Source organism: Rhinopithecus roxellana, chromosome 3, assembly GCF_007565055.1.
Source record: "Rhinopithecus roxellana isolate Shanxi Qingling chromosome 3, ASM756505v1, whole genome shotgun sequence".
NCBI classification, from domain to species: Eukaryota; Metazoa; Chordata; class Mammalia; order Primates; family Cercopithecidae; genus Rhinopithecus; species Rhinopithecus roxellana.
The window spans coordinates 147451537-147467416 of record NC_044551.1 but is presented as its reverse complement, the minus strand read 5'-3'; the positions used below and the strand labels follow the sequence as shown (position 1 = coordinate 147467416).

The following is a 15880-nucleotide window of genomic DNA, read 5'->3' as shown; positions in this document are numbered from 1 at the left end:
GGTTCAGATGGCTTTCAGCAATACCAGAGAGGAGAACAAACTGGAAGGAGGCAACAACACCCCATCTTAGCTGCCCCAAATGCCACATCCTGCTGTGTCATGAGAGGACAGAAAGACAATCCTCATGGTCAGAAGTGAAGCTGAGCTCCCCCAAGCATCTCCAGCAAACCACTGGTCGTGAAGCCCAGGTTCCTCCAGCATGAGGTAGCTCCTGCCAGGCAGACAATAGCTCAGCACCACTGCCTCAGGGGCAGAGTCTGCCTACCTCAACACACCCCTACCAAGTGCCTGAGTGGCACCGTGTGGTGCAGCAGCATCACCTGGGAATGTGTCAGAAACACAAATTCTCCACCATCCCAGTACTAGTGACTCAGAATCTCTGGGGTGGGACCCACATTCAGTGTTTTCACGAGTCCTCTGGGTGACAGTGATGCTTGCTAAGGGCAAGTCCTGGGGGACAGAGTACAGAGCTGGCCCAGCCTGCTAACCCAACAGTGACTCTGTGCTCAAGGCCTCACACTCCACAGTGCTTTGAAGCCCATTTCTGTTGTAAAAAATACACAAAGCTGGTTTTTATGCATGGCACCATTCCCAGTCCTGGGGACCAATGGGATAGGGGACCTTTAGGGTGGGGAGGTGGAGGTGGTAGTGCAGGCAAGGCCCTTCCTCTTCTCCTGGGCCTTCATCTGTTTTAGGACAGGCAAAGAGAACTCGAGCTTTAAGGAAAGAGAACGCATGCTTCTCCTTTTAGACATTTCTCCTCCCACCTAGATACAGAATCTGACCGCTCCATAAATGAAACACTGAGGTCGCCCTGGAAGGCTCCATGTGGTTTTATCAGAGGGTCAAGTTTCTTCCTGGAGAGTGAACCAAACTCTGTGGTTACAAAGACACCAAGGCTCAGGAGCCATAAAGTAATTCAGGATTCAGAAGAGCCCAGTTTATCTTCCTCTTTCTTTGAATATCTATCTTCTCCTTACAAAAAAAAAAAAAAAAGATTACCCCTCCCCCACAAAAAAGCATATTTCTGTAAACAGCAGGCAAGTTCTCACATTCTTGTTTATGTTTTCATAGCTCTTACTTTCTTTACAAAAGGGGATGGGGGGCGGGGGTGGAGGCCAAAGCACCAAAATAGCACTCAGGTCATGAAGGGAGATGATGCTCCACTCAGCTCCCAGGGCCTACCCCCAACACCAATGCCACCGTGAGGGTGGCTGTGCTGCAGGAACTCACAGGAAGTCATGCGTGGTATGGGGGCAGTGAGGACACTATTCTCAGCGCACCTCAAGTAGTGCTGCAGAAACCCCAGCTGCCTCCCCATGTTCAGGCAGCACCCTGTGTTTGCATGCTGCAGCCCTCTGGCCTCCCCACCTGCCCCTGTGCCTGTGGTCCCACACCTCCAAAGGCTTTCCATGGCCAAACACACTGCCACACCTGCTAGCCCTCAACGATCATGGCTCTTCCATCCGTCTCTCCCCACTAGACTGCGAGCTTTCTGAGGGGTGTAATAAGCATCTGTTGAATAAATGACTGAATACACAGCCATATGGATTCACCTGGAATAAGAGTTTCAGGCCTGGATTCCATCCCCTCACCCTTTCCAGTTCAAAGAGGCAAAACGATTTGCCCAAGGCTGCAGAGCAAGCTGACGGCACAGGAAGGTCAGGGAGGCAGAACAGACAGTTCTTACTAATTTCTGCCTTTCACAGGCTGTGCTCCCATCTTTCCTGAGTACCATGCCCCCTTGAGGACAAAGATATTTTATGTGTGATAAGAATGGATTCATTTTTTGTGTGTTTCATTTCAAGAACATGGAGGAACATCTTATGAATCTTAGAATGTGGGGCACTAAGCCCAATCTAGGGACAGAGCAGGGAGGCCAGGGGAGGAAGAGTCGGGAAATGGCTCTGAGCCGTGGAGTAGGTCAGTTCTTCATAGATGTTCCCAGAGTTCTGGTCCCTGGGGAGTGCTTCTGTGTAAGTCCTCTGTCGGTTCTGCTTTACTCCGGCAGCAGAGACAAGAGAATCTCCCAACCCATCCCCACTCTGTTCTGAAAACATATTCCACCACTTACACAAGCTTTGGCTTTGGCAGCAGAATGCCCAAGTTCAGTTTCTTGTTGCCAGCCAGAGGCTGAGAACTCTGCAAATGTAATGATTCTTTACAGATACAAAAGAGAAAGCATGGGCTAATGCACATTATCTAGGTGGCATGCAATCTCAGGAGAGTCAAGCCCTTCTTTTCAAGATGTCCCCAACACTCCCACTGTCCCCGCTTCCCCTGAGAGAAGGGAAGGTTTCTGCTGCTGGCCAAGCTCACCTGCTAAGCAGGTACAGAAATGGATCATTTTCCAAGTCTCAGATTTAGCTTATCTCTCAAAACTAAACTGACTTTAAAAAACAAAACCGGGCAGGGCGCGGTGGCTCAAGCCTGTAATCCCAGCACTTTGGGAGGCCGAGACGGGCGGATCACGAGGTCAGGAGATCGAGACCATCCTGGCTAACACGGTGAAACCCCGTCTCTACTAAAAAAAAATACAAAAAAACTAGCCGGGCGAGGTGGCGGGCGCCTGTAGTCCCAGCTACTCCGGAGGCTGAGGCAGGAGAATAGCGTGAACCCGGGAGGCGGAGCTTGCAGTGAGCTGAGATCCGGCCACTGCACTCCAGCCTGGGCGACAGAGCAAGACTCCGTCTCAAAAAAAAAAAACAAAACAAAACAAAACCGGACGGGCGCAGTGGCTCACACCTGTAATCCCAGCACCTTAGGAGGCTGAGGCGGGTGGATCACGAGGTCAAGCGATCGAGACCATTCTGGCTAACACGGTGAAACCCCATCTCTACTAAAAAATACAAAAAATTAGCCAGGCGTGGTGGCGGGCACCTGTAGTCCCAGCTACTTGGGAGGCTGAGGCAGGAGAATGGTATGAACCCAGGAGGCAGAGCTTGCAGTGAGCCAAGATCGCACCACAGGACTCCAGCCTAGCCAACAGAGTGAGACTCTGTCCCAAATAGATAGATAAATAAATAGAAAAAAAAAATAAAAACCAACCATCCAAAACAATCCTATGCACAATTATGGTGTTTAGTCTTAGTTTTCATATATAGATCACTTGGCTTTTCATTACAACTCGTATGTGAAATGGCCACATTAGAAATGTGCCAAATGCATCTTAAATGATATTAAAGTTCCCATCACACACACACACCAATTAAATGAATGAGAACAAGTTCTGCCTAGTGCCCTCCCAGGCACGCTGTGCTTTTCTTGAGCTGCCTGGACATGTGGTGCCTGAGGCTGCCATCTGTGGCCCTGCATCCTGCTCTGCCCTCCTTGAAAAGTGGCCCATACTCCACCCTATCAAAGTCCACTCCCTGAATACTCTGATCCTAAGAAGCATTCTATTAAGTTATTCCTGTTAACGTATGAATCACAAATGCATCGCCTGTCCTATGGATGCTTACATGTCTAATAAGAGGCTTAAAGGGAAACACTTCACCCAATTTCTCTAATGGTAGAACTGTAAGCACAACACTAAGTGAATTCCACCTTTTGGGTAAGGAGCTATGTCCAGCTGATCCCTCCACACTGACCATTTCCTACTTCATTGGTCTCATAAGCTGACTTTGCCCCTAAGGTAAGGCTGAGACAGATCCTGCATCTTTAGGAATAGAGGTTAATTTCCATACAATTGTGGAAGGGCGAACTCCTTAACCTCACAAGTCACCTGGATCAGAACCAAGCTGGTCTGTGGAGGATAGGGCCCCTTGTTCATCCATTTCTGGTCATCCATTACTTAACAATGCTCATTATCTCCAGTGTCTGAACCAAAGTAGGAACAGTGGGAAAAATCACTATCAAGACATTCTTAAAGACTTCTCTACAGAGGCCCAAAGCTTGTATAGTCCAGTATCTTCGAGCACTTAATAGTCAGTATCTGTAAAACCTTCCTAAAAATAAAGGCTTCACAGAACTGACTTCTTACACTGTTAACAAAGGCCTCTCTGATTTGGCTCCATCCAAGATAAGAGTCTCTCTGTAAGAGCAAAAGCACGTGTTAAGATAAAAAGTGAAGTGGATCCAATGGGACAGAAGACAGCCCTTCACAAGCAAATATCTAAGAGGCCAAGAAGTAAAAAGGCAAGGGTGTCCCTCAGACATGGCCAATATCACAGGCTGAGACAGACAGGTTTCTAAACTGATGCTTCTCTAAACTGGTTTTTCTAGAGCCTGCCTGATCATAAGAACCACCTAGAAGCTTTGTTTAAAAGATACAGATTCCCAAGACCCACTCCAGACCTATGAAGTCAAAACCCCTGGTAGGGTCTGGTAACACATATGTCTAGCCAGCACCTTAGCGGAGTGTCAGGCAAGTTTCAGAAATAACGCTCCAAATGAAACAATAGGCAACTTTTTAAAAGCTTTGTAATCACATAACCTTGAAGTTACAGGGTATGTGGGGAAATGCAGGTTTAATGGAAGGAAGTTAGAGCCTTCTTAACCTAGTTAAACTTATGGAACATAACCAACATGAAATGAGGAAATCATTTTAACTAACTTGGAGGCTGGGGGAAGCCTTCCCCTGTAGCTTTACCATATCTCAACTGGAAGAGCTCATAACTTCCCTGCCCTAAAGGATTGAGAGCATACCCGCACAGTGGCTCCCAACAGCTATTAAAGGCCCACATGGAAGTGCCAGGGCTGAGGGCTCGCAGTCTCATCCCAGTGGAGGCCAGCCCTAAGTAGCAGGCAACCAACTTCAAGTCAGACCTCATGGGCCCTCCTGGCACGCACAGTTCAGCCCTGACAGGTCTCAGCCGCCAGCTGCCTATTCCATAGTCTCTTTCATGGTCCAGTTGAACGTGAGGACTTGCTATTCAAAGTGAGTTCCACAGGAGTAGCAGGGGCAGCATCACGGGGAGAGCTTGTTAGAGATGCAGAAGCCTAGGCCCCACCCAGCCCTGCTGTATCAGAGTCTGTATTTTAACAGGATTCCTGCCAATTCTTGGGCACAGTCAAGTTTGAGAAGCCCTGCTGAAGGGGTATGGACTTCTACCCACAACTGGGAACATCAGCCTCCCCACTTGGGCTCCAGCCTCTCGGAAGCCTTCCTTCCTCCCTCACACTCTTTACTCAGGTTTGCTTGGAGCCAGATCACCATCAGCAGGACGCAATGAATAGCTGACAACCCAAAGCCCAGTTTTTAGGAAGTTAAAAGGAGGCAGTAAGTTCTGATTGTGTCTCACATTCTCATCTGGCTGTAACATCTGCCTCCCTTCGAGGGCAGGACTACAGACCTCGTGATCATAAATCAGCAGAGACAATCCAAAGTCAAACAATACCATGGAATGCTGGCTCTTTGGTTCCAGCACAATGTTAATGAGGTCGAGGTCACGGGTATGATTAGCTTCCTCTGTATCTTGGCACAGACTCCAACCCTCTGCCCTCCGGCCGCCTGCAAAGGCTGACGCACCCTTGGTTACTAAGAGAACTGGAGGAGAATGACAAGGGGAGGCTAACAGAGCAGCACCAGTTAATGACTCAAAGAACCTGAGTGACTGACAGGCTGCATGTATCAAAGAATGACTTGTGGCCCAGAGGGAAGGCTGACAAGACAGATGACCGGGTCAGAATTCAAAACTATCTGGACAGGCCAAACATGCCAGAGCTGAGAAAGCTGAAATATCATAAGAAGAAATGAAAGTCTCATGATCAAGGTTTCAAAAATCAAATATATACATCCCAAACTAGAGGAAATCTAATTGGATGGCGGTTCTTAAGTTTTTAAAATTTTTTAAAACATTCAAGTTTTATTGACCAATATGGATATTAAGAAAGCTAGAAAGCCTCTTAAGGACCAGAAGTCTAGTTTCCAGACCAAAAGGAGCAGTGGTTCTTCCCTAACATGGCTGGTCAGACTATCCTTAAAGGCCCCCCGGCCACCTGTCCACACAGGTGTATACACAAACTCTCACACCTTCCCACCACCACCACCACCATTTGGGTTCTTATTATTCAGTGTGGCCTCTTCACCCCATACTGGCTACAGCTCTTTTTGGCTTTGTAACATAGTGTAAACATTTCACACATCAGCTTAGTTCCCTCTCATGCTGCCCTTTCTTTACAATACACTTAAGTACAAGCTGGAGGAAAAAAAAAAAAAACCCCACATAAATAGTCAAGACAACCTAAGCACACCCACTTACCAAAAGGATTCAGATCAAAAATGACTTACAGTCACCAGTTTAAGCCGGCACACTATGCTACGAATTACAGCATGGATCCACGCAGAGTCAGTAATTAAGTCGGTAATTGTGAGTTTCCACTGCAGAAGAACCCTGAAAGGCCCACTATAAGCATGAGCAAATGAAAGAGTATCTGTTTAGACATACCTCTCTAGAATGTAGAATCATCTTCTAAGAACGGACAGTGGGCCATTTTAAAAAAGAAAACAAATGTGATTTTACATTGTTTTTAAAGTTGTGAGCCATGTTTTTCTTACGTGTCTATTTAATATGTAAGTGTTAGTCATTTACAAATACAGAAACACTGCTTACTGGTTAAGTCTGCAATTCCCAGACTATCCAGTCTGTTATTTTTAATTCAGAAAATGTGTTCTCTATGAACAAGAGAAAGTTAATTTTTTAACTTATTAAGTGTGCCATGTACCACTTATCTGAAGATTGAATGAGGCTCCTGTGAATGCAATTACAGCCTTCCTTAAACAACTGGCTAAATGCCTTAAAACTAGAAAACATGTGAAATTCAGCCCAATTGCAGCCTGCCCCAGGAGAAAGGAAGCTTGAACTCCAGGTGCCCCGAGAACACAGCACAGTGTGGAAAGCAAGAAAATGCTGAACAATAGAATCAGGAGAGGAAAAAGAGTCCCTCTTAATTTTCCGGGCATGTGGGGAGCTTGTTGCTAAAGAAGTATTTCAGATCTCACTGCTGGTTAAGGTTCCACTGAACAGTGAAATTAAAAAAAAAAAAAAAAAAATCTAACATGCCAGTACAGCATTTAATTCAGTATTTCTTATCAACCAGGTTTATTTCAGTACTTCTTATCAATACAACAGAAACACCTCACAAATCACACTTAAAATGTTTATGAAAACATACCCACTATAAGGGGTGGGGTCTTCCCTATCATTCAGAGGAAGCTGCCCCATTCTGGATCTGGGTCACAGCCCCCAGTCCTAGGTACATTCCTGCAGCCTTCCAGTATTTATAACTCTATCAACAATGAGGAGGAATGTCAGTTGTTTAAAGACAGAAACTGCCTTACAAAAGATGCACTATGGATGTAAAGTGATGTATGATGTTGTGACCAAAACCACTGCTACAGTTTTGTACAGAAACCAGAATATTTCCCCAGCTCTTTAGTTCTGATTTCAAAAAGCAACATGCTACTTATAGAAAATCTGAGAAACAGAAAAATAAAGAAAAAAAATAGTCACTCATAACCCCATTAAGATAACTAAGTAAAATTTTAGTCTCTGTCCTTCCAACCCTGTTAAGCAGGCAAGGATGAAGTGAGGTGTTACTGTTGGTTGCACAGACTAACAATAATTAATCATCCCCACCGGACTTACCCTAAATCCACAGCAGTAAGAGGAGTAACGGTTGTGCCTGCAATTCAACAAGCATTCACTGGGGCCTGCTTGGCACACTCTCATTATGCCACAAATGAATGAAATGCAAACTAACACCAGTAGCCCTTGAGGGTCATTTGGTAACCTCAAAAAAGAAGGTAGATAAACCTCATCCCTGGTGGACATGAAAACAAGAGTTAGTTCTCCTAGTATGGAGAGTAGGAGAGCCTGGCCACCCACTCTAAGGCAAGGGAAGGAAATGTTTCAGAGGAAGGGTGTGCAGAGGAGTTGGAGATGAAGATCTGGGAACCGCACACATGTGCAGCTGCCCATTAGCAATGCATGGGTTCCTGGGAATCTGTGTGCTTTTAGGACCAGAGAGATTAAACCCACAAGGGAAATGTTCTTAGTCTCACAAACAGGGAGAGCTTTAAAACTGTCAGAACACCCTAGTTTCCGTATATCAACCTGGGCTACTAATCGTCCACCTATTACCCTTGTGCAGTCAAAGGCCAGACAACCTGGTTACCTCTAGTTGAACCATGCTCTGTGCTTAAGGCACAAGGAAAGAATTGTTTCTACTGCTGATGTCACCTCAGTGTTAAACATTGTTCATTATTAACCAGCTCAAATATTCTTCTTTCAAATACTATAACTGGTTTCTTCACTTATTTTTTTTAATGTGAAGAGTTGTAAAAGTTAGTTTCACTGAACTTCAAAAGTTCACCCCCAACTAAATACCTTGGAAGTCTTAAGTTTTACAAAAATATTTGTAAAATAGTCTCCATAAAACCACTTAATCATTGTAATGTGTTATTAAATCAAAGTCAGAACAAACCCAGAAGAAAAATCCAAATACACTGAGGTTCTCCTTTCTGGTCCTGCCAAGTCTCAAAATCAAAGTTGGGTGTTTCTCTTGACCTAGCTGATTAAAGTTTAGGAAAACGTGCAAATAACACACCTCTTTAACCGTATTCAATATCTTGTAGATATACACAAAACTAGTTTACATTCTCAGCAAGTGAAGTTCATCTTACATTTTCTTAAATATATTTATTGTATTTAAGAAAATGTACAGTATACACACACACACACATAGATGTTCAAGCTGCTATAATAAAATACCATAGATGGGGCAGCTTAAACGACAAATGTTTACTTCTCACAGTTCTGAAGGCTGGGAAGTCCAAGATCAAGGTGCCAGGAGATTTGGTTCCTGATGAGGGCCCTCTTCCTGGCTTGCAGACAGACAGCCGCCTTTTTGTTGCAACCTCACACACTGGAGAGTGAGCTCTGGTCTCTCTTCCTTTTCTCATAATGACACTGGTCTTATTATGGAGGTCCCACACTCATTATCTCATCTAAGCCTAATTACCTCCCAAAGGTCCTACCTCCACATACTATCACATAGGGGGTTACGGGCTTCAACATATACATGAATCTGGGGGGGCACAAATATGCAGTCCTTAACACACATGTGTGTGGAATCAATTTTATCAGTTATACATCCTAGCTATCAAACACATTCACAACCACTCCATGTACATTCCTCTCAACTATCTCAGTTTAAAATAACAACAAGCAGAACTCACCAAGTCTGCAAAATCACATCAGTACGAGACTGGTCATTTGAGGCCAAAGTCAAGGGCTTGATGGACAATCAAGCCAGTCAGGCCTGGTAAAGAGAAAATTTCACTTACAAGGACACAAGTTACTCTTGCACCTAGCATCAGTTAGTAAACCTCAACATGCCAAGCAAGAGAGGGAGGCCTCCCTACAAACACTTGCCACTACCATAAAAAGAACTCCCTCTATCATCTCTAGCTCCAGACCTCGCCTCCTGCCTCTAAATCCAACTTTTTGGTGGACATCTCTCCTTGGAAGGCTTGTAGTTCAGTTTTGGATCCAACTGAATTCATTACTCCTTGCCGTCTCTCTCCAAACTCAGGTTCCCACAACTGCTTACCTCAGTGAAAGGTGCCATGACCCGTAACAGTCAAAGTGCACACTCCCTCTCCTAGGGGACCACCCTAGGAGATGAACAGGAAGTGGGGTCAATATCTGCAGGCCTCTCCTCTCCGCCACCCAGTCCGGCCAGGATTTCTGCACTCCAGTCCTAGCCTCCCAGCTCACCTTGTTCCCTGCCCTCTTTGTTACCTAGCCCACCTTATGGCCATGGAGCTCTTTCTAAAGTGAGATATGATCACAGCATTCACCTGCTACAAATGCTCCAGCCTTCGCACAGCTTTCAAGATGAAATACAGACTCCCTTAGCTTAGTGCCCAAGACCCCAAACCCTCAGGTACTTCCCAGCACAAACCTTGACTCTAGTCCAACAACTACTGTCAGTGCCCTGGCTGCAGTATACCTTTCCAAGTCTTCTAGACTCCAGGCTTACGTATTATCTTATCATGTATTACTGCAATTTTTACAGTAATGAAAAAAAAGAAAAAACAAAACCTTGAAGGTGCATGATGAAACAAGTATTCACACTTTTCTTTCCTCTTTCAGCCACATCTTCTACACCAAGAGAGAATCAAGTATTTCGAATGTCAGCTGAGACTCTTCTCTGGACACAATCTGGCTTTTATAAGTCGATGATCAGATCCTACCTTTGACTCCTTCTTTGCCTTTCTAAGGCTGACATGTCTCACGTGCAGGAAAAATTGCCGGTTTTTTAATAAAAAAGATTGTATTTACTTAGAAGCATTATGTCAACAAAACAGCCACAACTTTGTTTTTTTCTGCAATTACAGAATGGTATTCAGTTCGCAGAACATTCATAAAAGCTGCATCAGAGACAACCGAAGATGAAAACACTACCAACCCCATATATTAACTAATTTGTGCTGTGCACCAACGAGAGCCTGCTTTAAATTTACATGCCAGTTTCAAGCCCTACACTGTATTAGGAAAGGTTAGTGGCTACTGAAAATATTACCAGGGTCAGGCATGGTGGCTCACGACTGTAATCTCAGCACTTTGGGAGGCCAAGGCAGACGGATCCCTTGAGGTCAGGAGTTCGAGACCAGCCTGGCCAACATGGTGAAACCCCATCTCTACTAAAAATACAAAAAATTAACCAGGCGTGGTGGTGTGCACCTGTAGTCCCAGCTACTCAGGAGGCTGTGATGGGAGAATCACTTGAACCAGGGAGGAGGAAGCTGCAGTGAGCTGAGATCATGCCATTGCACTCCAGCCTGGGTGACGGAGGGAGACTTCGTCTCAAAAAGAAAAGAAAATACCACCAGGACAGGACTATCTAAAGATAACATTTGGTAGTGTGTTAACTATACAAAAAAAGACAATGTACAGTTTAAAAACAAATGTTACAGTCTTCCATTTCAATTTCTTTCTTTAAAAGAAGTAAATTGTATATAGGTAGTTTAAATGTTTTATAGATAAGAAAAAAAACTGTGCTAGAACCAACTTATTCATCATCATCATCATCTTCATCTTCCTATTCCCTCTTTTTCTTGCTTTTTTTCAGCCTTGACAACTCCCTTTCAGTCCCAGCTACTTGGGAGGCTGAGGCAGGAGAATGGCATGAACCCGGGAGGCGGAGCTTGCAGTGAGCCGAGATCACACCACTGCACTCCAGCCTGGGCGACAGAGCGAGACTCCATCTCAAAACAAAAAAAAAGAAAACTCTGAGGAGTTGACTGAGAATCTGGGTGCTTCTTCTTGTGCTCCTCCCAACAAGTGTGCACAAAGAATGCATATCATATTTTACCTCTCAGCTTCCTTGGATCTCCTTTGCCCATGTTTAGTCTTTTTTTTTCCTCAGTGAGCCAGAGTCACCCAGTGCCTGTCTGGCTCTCACTTGCCCCAGCACTGTCTCTATGGTGCTCAGTACACTGCGAACTGTTTGTTTTCATTGCATGCGAAACAATTTGTTTCACTGGCCAGTAGTTGTGCTCAGCCACTAAAACTGAATACTTTATCATAAAGAACAGAAAGAAATAGGCCTCCCCTTCTTCCTTTGGAAGACCCACAGGACTAGCTGTACCCTGCCACCACCCCCAGCCCCAGCCAGATCACTTCCCTCTGACCAGGCTGGAGAGTGGAAGGCAAGGACACCCAACACGCCACGTTCCAATACAGCTCTTCTGAGTCAAAAAGGGAGCTTCCAGGGTCTATGGTAGTCCTTTGAAAACAGAGGTGTATGGTTGTTTTTTGTTTTTCTTCTTCTTCTTCTGTGTACTCTGTAAGAGGAGAGGACTGCTCTTGGTTCTTGCTGTGTTACCAGAGTCCAGAACAGAGCCTGGCCCAAGGGAGCAGCTCCCTAGGTATTTGCTGAATGACAGGATGAATGACTGGATGAATGAAGGAACAAACAGGCACTCTCCCTAAATTAGAAGGAGTAATGTAGAACAGGCGCGGTGGCTCAAGCCTGTAATCCCAGCACTTTGGGAGGCCGAGATGGGCAGATCACGAGGTCAGGAGATCGAGACCATCCTGGCTAACATGGTGAAACCCCGTCTCTACTAAAAACTACAAAAAACTAGCCGGGCGAGGTGGCGGCACCTGTAGTCCCAGCTACTCAGGAGGCTGAGGCAGGAGAATGGCGTGAACCTGGGAGGCGGAGCTTGCAGTGAGCTGAGATCTGGCCACTGCACTCCAGCTTGGGTGACAGAGCGAGACTCCGTCTCAAAAAAAAAAAAAAAAAGAAAAAAAGAAGGAGTAATGTATAGCAGAGTTCCTCTTCTCAGTAAGCACTATTGTGCTAACAATGCCTTTGGTTCACTTTGGGGCACAATCTTAGCAAAAACTGGGAAGTGCATCATTAAACCCAAGACAGACAGACAGACACACACACACATATATATATATATATATTTTTTTTTTGAGTCTTGCTCTGTCACCCGGGCTGGAGTACAATGGTGCCGTCTCAGCTCACTGCAACCTCCACCTCCCGGGTTCAAGTGATTCTCCTGCCTCAGCCTCCTGAGTAGCTAGAACTACAGATGCGTGCCACCACGCCCGGCTAATTTTTGTATTTTTAGTAGAGACAGGATTTCACTATGTTGGCCAGGCTGGTCTCGAACTCCTGACCTCGTGATCCACCCACCTCAGCCTCCCAAAGTGCTGGGATTACAGGTGTGAGCTACCGTGGGCCCAGCACCCAAGACATACATTAAAGCTTTTTGGAGTAAATTCTAGAGATTAGCTATTTGCTTCTTCTTTGTATCTAAGAACAGTAAGCATTGGGTAAAATATTGCTTTTAAGAGTTCCAAAAGAGGCACTTATCATGTTCATTACTACAGTTTTCTTTCTACCTCAAATAAAATTTGGATATTCACTTTGGTGGGACCTAATACTTCAAGCTGCCATTGCAATGGGACATGTAGCCTGGAACTGCAAGCCACATCTGGGTTCCACCTCTAGACTCAAATAGTGCCTGCATTACAAACTCCCTGGAAATGGAAGCCCAGAAAAGGCTAACCAGAATGAGCCAAAAGGATGCGGCTTGCAGGTTCCAGAAAGATCAGTGTTTTTGAGTGTAGGCTGGCAAGACACGGGTCCAGCTTCAACTCATTCTAAAATCAGGTATCTCTGCGTTAGCTGTTTAACAGGCACCACATTTTCCTAGGGATTTGGAAAACCTGATCATCATCAGTAACATTTTCTGAGCACTTAGCGTGAGGAACCATCCTAAGTCCTATAAATCAGTTCATCTTCAAGGTGATTATCTGAGCTGAATTCTTATCATCACCATTTTATAGACACAAAAACAGAGAAATCAAATAACATGCCCAAGGTTTAGGTACATCTGGAGCCCAACAGCCCAAGTTTGGGTCTCCTATATTTGAGTTTACCATTTCATCAATTCTTTGCAGTAAAGAAGTTGAGAAGCTGTATACAGTGTTCATTAAAAAGAAATATGTAGTTTTTTTATATTGTTTTTCTATCATCTCCTACTATGGACTTTTCCTCCCTGCCCAAACACTGGGTGGTGCCATCAACACCGAGCCCATGCACATGGTGAACAGCATACATTACTTCTTCCAGAAGGCACGGCTTTGTTCTCATCTACAAAGATCCTTCTTCCTTCCTATAGACAAATGACTGGTTCACATATCATGACTCAATTTATATTCAACAATGTTCATTTGCAGTGTAATTATTCTTCCTAATTAGGCTGCTCTGAAGACAAATGACTGCCCCACCCCATCCCCCTCTCCTATAACACACAGTGTCTTTTTCCTGATATGTTTGCTGCACCCTTAGAAAAAACCACAAGAAGCCACAGTCTGCTCTCCATGTGACCACTTAGAGAAAAATACTATTATAAGATAGTGTTTCATCTGATATTACTTCAAAATCAGAATCAGATTTCTAATGGATCAAAAAGCTTATCATAGTACGACAGCAAAAAGAAATGAGAATCTTGGATTTTCGCTTTCCTATTTTAAAAACATTTCCTCTTCCCGCGAACATGTGTTCTCTATCTCTTAAATTTAAAAAGGAGTAGTTTCTAAAAGAGAACCAGTACGAAAGAAACAGGAACACCAGCAAAAGTCAACACCAAAGAAGTCAGTATCTGATCCTCTCTTAAACCTGGCAGGAGTGGAGCTCTCTGGCCAGTGGCAAAAGCAATATGCAGGTTATAAATGTTCCTTCAAGCTCAGTTACTCAGGTTTACCTCTCTGGGGTGAGCCTCTAACAGCTCTGGCTCGCCCAAATCTTGACTCCCTCGGCTCCAGCACACACTTTCCATAGCGGCCGCGTTGCGGTATCAAAAAGTTCTCTTTTCCCCGTAGGTCACCCACCGATGATAACCTACATGCACAAACACACTCACAGCAGAGAAAATGGGACATACAGGAAATGGCTCGGGTGGAGGCGAGCACAGAGGGTGGAGATAGGACTTTGTCTGTACTCTGGTCTTACTCCCATTGAAACAGCACATGGACTTTCATGGAACTCATGACCATCCTGAAATAACGAAAAAGTTGAACGGGATTGAAGAAAACCCTTTGCTTTTCTACGTTCGAAGAACACTGGGCCGCTGAATGGAAGCGGGGAAAAAAAACTGTGTGCCTAAAAACATCCAGAAACACATGCAGAGTCTCCCCAGTCCTTCGCCCATCCCGTGGGCTCAAGCCGCCCATCCCAGATGCGGTCTTCCCCACTCCACGCCCACCTCCTCCAGCCCGCACCCCCAATCACTGAGCTGCCCACAAAAATGCAGTCCAGGTTTGAGAAGCAGCTGACGTCTGTGGCCAGAGTGACCCACACGCCACGGACCAGGGACAGCAGGGGTGACCACGGGGCGGCCCCCAGGGCGCGGTGCCAGGCGCGCTGGAGCCCGGCGCCGAGCAGCGCCCGGGACCCACGCGCCGCAGTCCTAAGCCCGCCAGCGACGGCCGAAGAGCAGGGCTCGCGCCGGCTTCCAGAGGAGACGTTGTTCCCGGCACAACTTTTTCCATTTCTGCGGCCGCCGGCGGCGCTGGGAAGCAGCTGTTCCCTTCCCATTCCCAGCACCCAACGCCCATCCCGCAGCACCTCCGACCGCTCCGCGCGGTCTCCCAGGGGGCCGAAGCGAAGTTCCCGCGCCAGCCGCGGCGCAAGCAACCTGGGCTCGGCCGGCCGCAACGGCTCTCCATGCACCCGGGCTGGGCGCCCACCTGGCCAGGCCCACCGGCTCTTCCCTACCGCAGCGCGCGCGGGCCCGACGCCTGCCACTCACCCTGCCCCAGCTCGGCGTCTCCGGCTCCGAGCCCGCAGCCTTCCCCAAGCCACGGCTTTCAGTGACGCCTCCTCGCAGCCACCTCGCTCTTGCCCCCGCTGGCCGTGCCTGGAAGGAGGAGGCGGTAGGAGAGCGGGAGGGGGCGGCGGGAGGGGGAGCCGACGCAGGGGAGGAGAGAGGGTCCGCGGCGCGGGGGAGGAGGCGGCGAGGCGAGAGAGCGCCAAGCTCGGCGGCCGCCCGGACTAGTACTCGCGGAGAGGGAGGAGGAGGAGGAGGGGCGGGGGCAGCGAGAGAAAAAGGCTGCAGAGCCGCCCTGCCCAGGCCCCGGTCCCGCGCCGCTGCCCAGTCACCATCGCCGCCTCCGTCCCGCGAGCTGGCCGGGCGTCCGGGGGGAGGGGTCGGGCTCGGGGCTCCCGGCGCGGCGCGCGGGGCGGGACGGGGGCGGCGGGCGGGCGGACCAGGCCCGGCCTCCGGAGGGGAGTGTCCTGCGGGTCCGGGAGGGAGTTGGCGACAGGGGATCCCCGAGAGGGGGCGCGGGGACCTGGGAGCCGGTCCCTGCTCCCGCCGGGCGGTGGCGGCGTCTTCCGGGGTCCTCAG

General features: G+C 47.1%; 1 protein-coding gene across 2 annotated transcripts in view; it reads right to left on the bottom strand.

The window, feature by feature from the left end:
- Nucleotides 1-15661, bottom strand: part of LHFPL2 (LHFPL tetraspan subfamily member 2) — a 165875-nt gene extending 150214 nt beyond the window's left edge. The window contains exon 1 of one of the 2 annotated variants that reach the window (XM_030927774.1): nucleotides 15284-15661. The gene's annotated coding sequence lies outside the window, so the exon portion shown is untranslated. Of the gene's footprint in view, nucleotides 1-14236; nucleotides 14257-15283 lie in introns of those variants that run through there. The other variant, XM_030927775.1, reaches the window with a different exon arrangement.
- Between the last annotated feature and the right edge of the window lie 219 nt (nucleotides 15662-15880).